Source organism: Myotis brandtii, unplaced genomic scaffold, assembly GCF_000412655.1.
Source record: "Myotis brandtii unplaced genomic scaffold, ASM41265v1 scaffold604, whole genome shotgun sequence".
Lineage (NCBI taxonomy): Eukaryota > Metazoa > Chordata > Mammalia > Chiroptera > Vespertilionidae > Myotis > Myotis brandtii.
Genome location: NW_005370286.1, coordinates 1,809,856 through 1,818,856, shown reverse-complemented (window position 1 = coordinate 1,818,856; position 9,001 = coordinate 1,809,856).

Below are 9,001 nucleotides of genomic sequence, written 5' to 3'. Positions count from 1 at the left end.
CGGCCCTGTGCCCGGCCGTGACCCGGGCCTGGCCGGGGCTACCCTTAGCCCCACACTCCAGGGCGCTCCTGGCGGGAAGCCGAGGGTCTCCAAGTCCGGCCTCCCTCGGGAAGTGGCGGACTGGAGCGTTGCCCGGGGCCATCCCGGATCTGGCCCAAACCTGAACTGCCTGTTGGGAACCCACAAAGGAGAATGTGGGCCTCGGAGCCCTTGTGGCCACAGCGCCCTGAAGCAGGGAGCCTGGTTTTCCTTTTGCCCCTGAGACTGCCCTGGGGAAAGACAGGCAGGCAAGAGGGCTGAGGCTCTAACCTGAGCCTGGGGGAGGGGAGAGCAACTCCCCCCACCCCCCTATCACAGTTAATAGACCCAGAGGTGCTGGACCTGCAGGACTTCCTGCCCTCCCACAGCCCAGCACCACCCCACGCCCTGAAGGAGGAGCAGGAAGGCTGCTCCGGGGCTCTGGGGAGAGGCAGAGCAGTGGAAATGCTACTCACCAGTGTCCTCACTGGGTACCCAGGGACGGGGGAGAGCCCCCTGGGAAGGGGGCACCTAAGCTCGTGCTCGCCCCTCGGGTATCTGGGACCCAGCCTCAGCTTGCTGCCTGAGCTGGGCTTTCTGCATCCCATACCCACCCCATCCTGTCGGGGCGGCGTGCCCTTCGGAGCACCGTGGACCCAGAGCACAGGGAACCCTCTGCCTTGGCCCTACAACCCCGGCATCCCGGGCTCCTTGCTGCCAGCTTCTGGTTGGATGGGCACCTCCAGGATTTCACACGTGCCCCAGAGTTGGTCCAGTGACTTGGTGCCAGGCCAAGAGGCAACAGTTTAACAGGGACACAAGGAATGGGATCTGTCAGGGAGTAAAGAATGATCCAGAACCCAGGCGTTAGGCAGGGCCCAGTCCGTGGTTGGCCCAACATGTACAGTATAAATGCTGCTGGCTGCCGGGCCCCAGCTGCACAGACACCACACGTGTGGGTTAGGGGTCTGGGACGCATGATGGCACCTGGGGCCTAAACACTCCAGGCAGACAGGTGCCACCTTCCATGCTGGCGGTGAGCTTCCCCCACTAAGTGCCTGTCACCCTGCCCCATCTGGGGTCTGGGCCCTGTCCCCATCTCCAGCCCAGACACCCACCCAGCAGCCTCCTGCCCCCAGGACTGGGGAAGAAACAGTGGGCGGGCAGACCCACAGTTCACTCAGCTGCTCAGTCTTAAGTGGTCTTTTAAACCAGAATTAAATTAGATACTTGATTGTTAATGTCCCTGTATCTTAGATTGTTTTCAAAGTAACCAGCCTTGGGCCATGAACCATCTGCAGACACACACCACTGCCTGTTCTCTTTGATCAAGAGGAATTCCGCAGGCCCTAATTGGCCCCTACTCCCTGCAGAACTCCTGATTGCAGCCCCCTCCTCCCACCCACTGAGGGAGGGGGTGGGCTCTGGGTCAGGTCTCAGCAGTCCCCGAGGACAGGCGGACACTGTCAACTGCTGGAGTGATCTGTTGGGCAAGAGCAGATAACAGTCCTCTGATGTGAGCACCAGAGTGATGCTGACCCCTTCCCGCCCCCCCCCCCCCCCCCCCCCCCCCACACACATTTAGAACAAAACTCAAAGTCCCAACCGTGGTTTTCATGACCCTGTGATCCTGCTTTCCCTCCGGCCTCATCTTCTCCCAGCCTCTGTCCCTGCAACACTCCTGGCATTAGAGTCTCTGCTCAGATTTCACTCTCTGGGTTCCCCCAATCTATCGTTACCCGAATGTGGGGAGTGTGCTGAGGTGACCCTCTGCCCAGTGCCACCCTCATTTACTCTGTCCCTGGAGAGGTGGAGGCACTTACCCAGCAGCCACTGTAGAGGGTGGACAAGGCCTAAGTGGCCTGAGGTCACCTTCCCCATGACCAGGCATGGGCCCAGGTGGTAAGGGGTGGGCTGGGGAGGCTGCCCCCTCTAGGGCTGGCCTATGTGGCTCCCACACCAAGTTATGGCTTCCAACTTGACCATTTTCAGGAACTAAGGCCATCAGCTCAGAGACACACTTCTTTTCATGGACTTCCCGAGTGTCCAGTGTGAATGAAACTCCAGGACAGCCCCAAGATCTCCCATCTGGTCCTGGCCCACCCGCCCAAGGTGGAGGCCCCAGCTCTGGAGTCTGGAGGTCCTGGACCTCGACCAGGCTGAGCATGAGCCACAGAGAGCTGGCCTGTCAGCTCGATGCCTTGTGTGCCGGTCCTGGACCCAGACCCCCAGGACCCCAAGGGGCTCAGGGCTGAGTGAGAGCAACTGCCCTGGCCTGCGGCCATGGCCAGGCTGCATCATTGTGAGGCCACATGTGTGGTCTTCCTTCCCTCGCAGGGATCTGAGGCCCAACAGGATTAGGCAGGATTACAAGCCTCCCACAGAGGCTCAGCAATTTGAGTGGCCCTCCCGCCTGCCTATCCTGGCTGGGCGCTATCCCTGCTGTAAGGTGGGTCAGGGAGGGCTCAGGGCACTTTTGTAGAACCCACATTTCTCAGTGGGCAGAGAGCCTGTTGTTCGTCATCTGACCCAGAGACTGGCCATTGGTGCCCTCTCCCCTCAAAGCCCAGGCAGCCAGAGCCAGAACCATTGGCACCAGACCCAGGACAGGGATGGCTACACCCTTCCCTGCTTTGAGCGGTAGGACTGAGTAGCACCTGCTTCTTCTCTGTGAGCCCACCTGCAACCGTCTGTTTTTGGCTACCCATCCTCCTCAGGGCCTCTGGGCCTGGCTGATGGGGGGCAGGGGAGATGGGAGGGAAGTGGGCAGGGACCTTGCTGACCAGACTAATGGATTGCTTTGTAAGTTTGCTTTTGCTTATGTGGGGGAGACTGGACAGGAAACTGAGGCCCAGAGAGGTTAAGATGGCAGGTCAGGTGTCACAGCCTCTGAGCAGAGCCAGGATGAACCAGGAATGCAACTTGAGCTTCAGGTCTGGAGGCTGCATGCACCACCTCGGACCCGCCTTGTCGCTTCTTTTGAGTCCCATGTACAACCAGCCCTTGTGCTCAGCTCTGAGCTCCAGGAAGTGGGAGAGACCAGAGATAGCACATGCTGGGCAATGCAGGGGAGTGCTCGGGGCGGGTGAGGGTCTGAAACCTGGGCACCTCTCACATGCCAATTCATGCCCACAGGCCTCAGCAGCTAGATCCTCCAGCGTGTGGAGCTGGGCCGGCCTGCTTTTGGCCCAGGACGGTGGGTGGATGGGCAGCCCTAAGCAGCGGCTCCCAGGCACCTCCCCAACCTCAGGCTTCTCACAGTCTGATGTTGCTCATTACTGGGGAACACAGAGATCTTCCCTGGGGATGGAGGGAGAAGGAAACAGAAAACCTTTGGAGGAAATGAACATTAGCAGAGTTGAGGCGGCATTTCTTTTGAAACAACATGGTTTTTAAAGTCAGTGACTAGCAATGAGGAGAATTCAAGAAGGGGCTGTGTCAGCCCTCAGGCTGTGGGAGTTCTTCTCTTCCGGTTTCCTGTAGGTATGGAGTATGGCATTCTGAGGGTGGCACTGTCCTCCTGTGTCTTACTCCAGGGCCCACCCTGCTGAGGCCAGAGCCCCTCCATACCCCTCTGTCTTGAGACCACTCCCCTGGGATTCACAGGCCTTCCTTAAACCACTTCTAGCTTCTCTGGGCTTCTGGAAACCACAGGAGTGGGGGTCTGGAACCAAGGTTTCAGCTCTGAACTCCAGGCCCAACTAGGAAATGACCAACAGATCTTCTGGGACACACGTGAAGGTCTGAGTTGACTGCCTGTGGTGGCCTCTCTGCAGCATGGTCTTGGGGCACAGCTGCTCTGCAGCCAGAGAGGTGAAGCACCTTGGACCTCCCCTCCCCGGCTCAGCTGGCTGGCCCGTCCCCCTAGGCCACCAGCAAGCCTGTCACAAGAATTCTGAGGCCAGCTGCCCTGAGTCAGACTGTTTTACAGAACATGTTCGTCCGCAAGAGCCAGCCCTCAAAAAAGTCTTCAATATCTAAGCGGAACGTTGGGTGAGAACACAATAAGCACAAGTGTCAGGCACTTTCTGCTCAGAAATCGGTGACGTGTCCATGACCCTGTGACCCCGTTAAGGACCTTTCCTGTGATTTGTCCAGAACAGCACCGCCCGCCCCACCATGGGCCCGGGACATTCATCATGTAGTGAATATGGTGTTTGGGCAACGCAGGGGCTAAGTGGCAAGTGACCACCCTTCTCCTGGGGCCTTGGGTGGGGCTGGCCCAGCTGACCTCCTGGGGAAGGGGCTAGGCCACAGTGTCCATCCCTAGGGGCTGAAACAGGAGCAGAGGAGCCTTTGGGAGCCTGGTCCAGGGTCCCAGGGGTATGTTATTCCAGTTTACAAAAGCGGGGACAGGGTCGGGGGAGTGCAGAAAATGGAGAGGCAGGAGAAAGGCGTCTGCTGTTTTGCCTGTTTTTAGAGCCTTCTTGTTCCGGGGTTCCTGGCCGAGTCAGAGTTCTTCGAAGGCTGAGCTCTTTGAGGTCTTCCCAGAGGAGGCCCTGGGGGGCTGCAGCCTCTGCAAGGATGTGCTGGCCCTTGGGACAAAGGAAATCAATTCTGGGTTCTCCTAGCAGCTAAGTGATCCGCTGCCCCAAAGCGATTTTCACAGCCCGGGATGCCCAATTGTATTTTCCAGCTCATTAACCCTGAGCACAAAGCACCGTGTCCCCAGGCCCCAGCCCTGCTTCCACTCCAGAGCCCAGGCAGACTGGGATTCCACAGGTCCCTCCCCGCCTGGAGACCAAGCTGCCCATTGTCCCCTAGGTACTGCCTGTTTATTCAGTCCCTTTGAACACTCCTCCCACACTGTGGGCAAGCCTGGGAGAGCCCTGCTTCCCCCAGATGACACCCCCAGCCATGGTTAAAGGAGCCAGGCACCACAGCAGAAACTTGGATGCAAGCTTCTCTAGTGAAGGTGCTGGGGTGCTCCAGGCGGGGCTGGGAGAAGGCCTTCGGGTGGGGAGCAGTGGCCCAGGAAGACCCCTTCGTCTCTTCCTCAGGTGGGGTTTGGAGTGTCTGCCTTCCCAACCCATACTACTGAGCTGGCACCCACTCGGGGCGCATTCATCCATGGTCCTCGAGGGCAGGTCCCTTTAACAGTGAGACGGCTGGGGGTAGGGGTAAGCCTGGTACCTGGCAACAACCAGTTTGGGCCACTTCTTCCTGCAGAGCTAAGAAAAGCAGTAAGGCCTCGAACTACTGAGGTCTGCCTTCTGCCTTCCCTCTTCCCAAAGGTGGAGGCTGCCTCAGGACTCCTGGCTGGGACACCACACTCCAGGCTGTCACTTTCTCCACGTGGCCACATCATCCCTCTGCCCAAGTGCCATCGACATACGACATATGTCCATGAACTTCCCAGAGTCCTCATAGTAGGCTTGCGGGTGACTTGGAGGCAAGAGGGGCCCCAGCGCACCCCAGTCCCCCCACGTGCTTCCAGAATAAAACCCTGACCCACAGCCCAGGACCCACCCTCTTGTCCCAGTTCCCACCTTCCCCCCACGCCTACCCTCCAACATAGGGCCTCCTGCTGCCCTGCATCTCCACCTTTCCCTGCTGCTCCCACAAGTCCCTCCCCAGCCAGAGGGTGCTGACAAAGGGCTCTTCCCCAGAGAGACCATACATGTGCATTGCGTTTTCCAAAAATGGCCAGAATTACACAGGCCCTAGACTCTGGGTGGGTCATTTTAACTCCTGGGAGGGTGCTGATGGAGAGATACTGACAGCGTCTCAGGCTGCCACCTGGTTGCTCTGAGAGCCCTGGCTTCTCTTCCTTGAGCACTGTGGGCCCTCCCTGTGAGTCTTGTGGCCCCTCCTCTGAGTACCATGGCCCTGGCCTCTGCCCTCAACACCTCTCTTTGTTCCAGCTTTCCCTTTCCTCCTCCCAAGTCAAGGCCTGTACAAAGGCTGCTTTGCATGGCTTGCCCTCAGAATGGACCCTTAGCACTGCCTTGCTGGCCTCCCTATGGTTTCTGCTCCGAGTGATGCAAATGCACCAAAAATGGTAACTACATGGAGAAATAGAAAAGACTTTTTTAAAAAAAAAATCTCTTTAAAAGATAACTGACCATTTATCTTTTATTTTTTAAAAAATATATTTTATTGATTTTTTACAGAGAGGAAGGGAGAGGGATAGAGAGTTAGAAACATCAATGAGGGAGAAACATCGATCAGCTGCCTCCTGCACACTCCCCACTGGGGATGTGCCCGCAACCAAGGTACATGCCCGTGACCGGAATTGAACCTGGGACCCTTGAGTCCGCAGGCCGACGCTCTATCCACTGAGCCAAACCAGTTAGGGCGATAACTGACCATTTGAACAAATGACATCAATCAGTGTGAGATTTATACCATATAGAAGTAAAAATTCTGACTATAGCATCAGGCTCTGGAGGGAGAAATGGAGACCCCAGATACTACTGTGAAGTTCGTGTACTATATACAAAGTGGAATGATGTCACTGGCAGGTATGTTGTGATAAAACTGAAGACGTATACTGTCTTCCCTAAAGCAGCCACTAAAATAATAATAGAAGAATTAAAGCTAAATAAGTCAACAAAGGAGATACGTTGGAATAATAAAAAATATTCAATTGATAAAAAAAAAAAAAGAGAGAAAAGACTGAACAGAGAACAGATGGGAATTTATAAAATAAAGGTCACGGATTTAAACCTAACCATATCAATAAGTATATAAATGTAAGTAGTCTAAATACTCAATTTTTAGAGAGAGAGGAGAGGAGAGGGAGAGAGAGAGAAACATTGATGTGAGAGAGAACCATCCAGTGGTTGCCTCCCACATGAACTCCGACCCAGGAAAGAACCCATTACCTGGGCAAGTGCCTTGACTGGGAATTGAACTAGCGACCTTTTGGTGCAAGGGATGACACTCAACCAACTGAGCCACACTAGCCAGGGCATGAAGAACTCTTTAAAGATAAAGATACAACTATGTTTAAAGTAAAAACATTCAAAAGAGAAACCATGCTAACATGGTCAAAAGGAAACTGGAGTCTCTATTCTAATAGCAGACAAAGTTGACTTCAGAACCAAGAAATTAAAGAAATAAAGACTACTTCATGTTGATAAAGGAGTCAGTTTGTCGAGAGGGCATAACATTCTTAAACATTTATGAACCTAATAATAAAGGAAGTAAAAACAAATAGAACCGTAAAGAGAACTAGACAAACTCACAGTTAGTATTAAAGGTTCCAATACTCCTCTCTCAATAATTGATGGAACAAGTAGGCAGAAAATCAGCAATGATACAGTGACAGGTGCATATCAACCAACTTGACCCAAGTGACACTTACTGACTGCCCCCCACCCCCCACCCCAGCACCAGAAGAATCCACATTTTTTTCAAGGACAACAGAACATTGACTAATGCAGGCTATATTTGGGGCCATAACACAAGTTTCAATAAATGTAAAAGGACTTATGTGAGACAAAGTATGTTCTCTGACATGGAAGTAAACTAAAAATCAATACAGAAACATCCCTGGAAAATTCCCAAGTAAATACACTCTAATTCAGGGTCAAAGAGGAAATCAAAAGGGAAATTCATGGAATTGAGTGAAAATGAAAACATATCAAAACTGTGGGATGCCACTAAAGCCGTACCTAGGGGGAAATTCATAGTACTGAATGCTATATTAGAAAAGAAGAGAGGGTTTGCCATCATTTCAGGGGCACACCTGGGATGGGGATGGGCACCAGCCTGAGCATCTACATGCCTCCAGAAGGGCCACGTGTGCCCAGCCCCCTGTCCACACAACACACCTGGCTGGCCTGCTCCTGGGCCCTGCTCTTTGTCCTACCTGGTAGCCAGCGACAGTGTCTAGGCTCCCTTTCCATGTGGGACATGGGTTTTTGAGCCCAAAGCCATCATATGACAGAAGTGGGGTCCCTTCTCACCCCTACCACTCCATGCCCCACCTCCCAGGGCCTCTTCTGGCCAGCCCCCCATCCCCAGGGGCTGGAGATACTGGTGTGCTGAAGGCTGTTTGTGCTGAGCATTGGGTCTGTGTTCTCATGGCCAAACCCCCTTTCCCCCACAGGGGCTCTGCCGCACCTGCATCCTTCCTCGCTCCTCTACTTCCCTGTGGTGCCATGCCAGATAGGGGTTTGGTCAGCACCAGCCCAGCCTTGCTCTCTTCAGGAGGGTCAGACACTAATTCAGACACACACAAGGAAGGGCAAGACTAACAAAGGTTGGCACCCATGCCTGGCCCTGACACCCCATCCTTCCCTTTTGCCAGCCAGGCCACAGCTCGGGCACCCACTCATCCACCCAGATACCACCTTCCCAGAGTCCTGAGCGGATGTGGGGCAGGCTGGGGCAGCTGGCTGTCATCCTTATTAAAATTCTTCTTCAAACACTCCCGTGAGTGGCCTGCTAAAGATAAACTACCAGGAGAGAGACCTTCAAAGAAAATGCTTTAATGATGCAATTATCTTCAATCAACTCAGAACATCTTTATTACATTAGTAAGGGGCAATCCATCTTGGAATATAGAAAGAGCTGATCCTGCAGCAGACACCAGGCCTGGCCCTGGGGCCGGTCTGAGGGCCCCTTTCAGCCTTGCTTCTACATTTGCATGGAGAAAAAAACTTTCTAATTGAATTTTTCTGGCTGAGCTAGACGGTTACACTGTCCCCAAAAGCTGGATTTCATTAAAGCAACTTTAGTTTCTCAAAAATAAATATAAATCGATTTAGGTTGCTGTTTCTGTGTTCTGGGATATTAACAAGATAGTCATTACCCGCAAACCAATCTCATGATTTATTCTAAAACTCAAGGAGAGATTGTGGAGTGGCGCCTCCTCTGTAGCCCTCAAGAAGGTTTTAAACCAAAGATTGGTTCGGTTTTGGAAAAAAGAATTCAAGTAAGCACAGGTTTCTGTCGGGCCTCGGTTCTTCTTCCGAGCCTGGGATGGGGATCCCGCCTCTGCAGGCGCCTCCGGCAGCCCCGCCGCCAGCCCTGG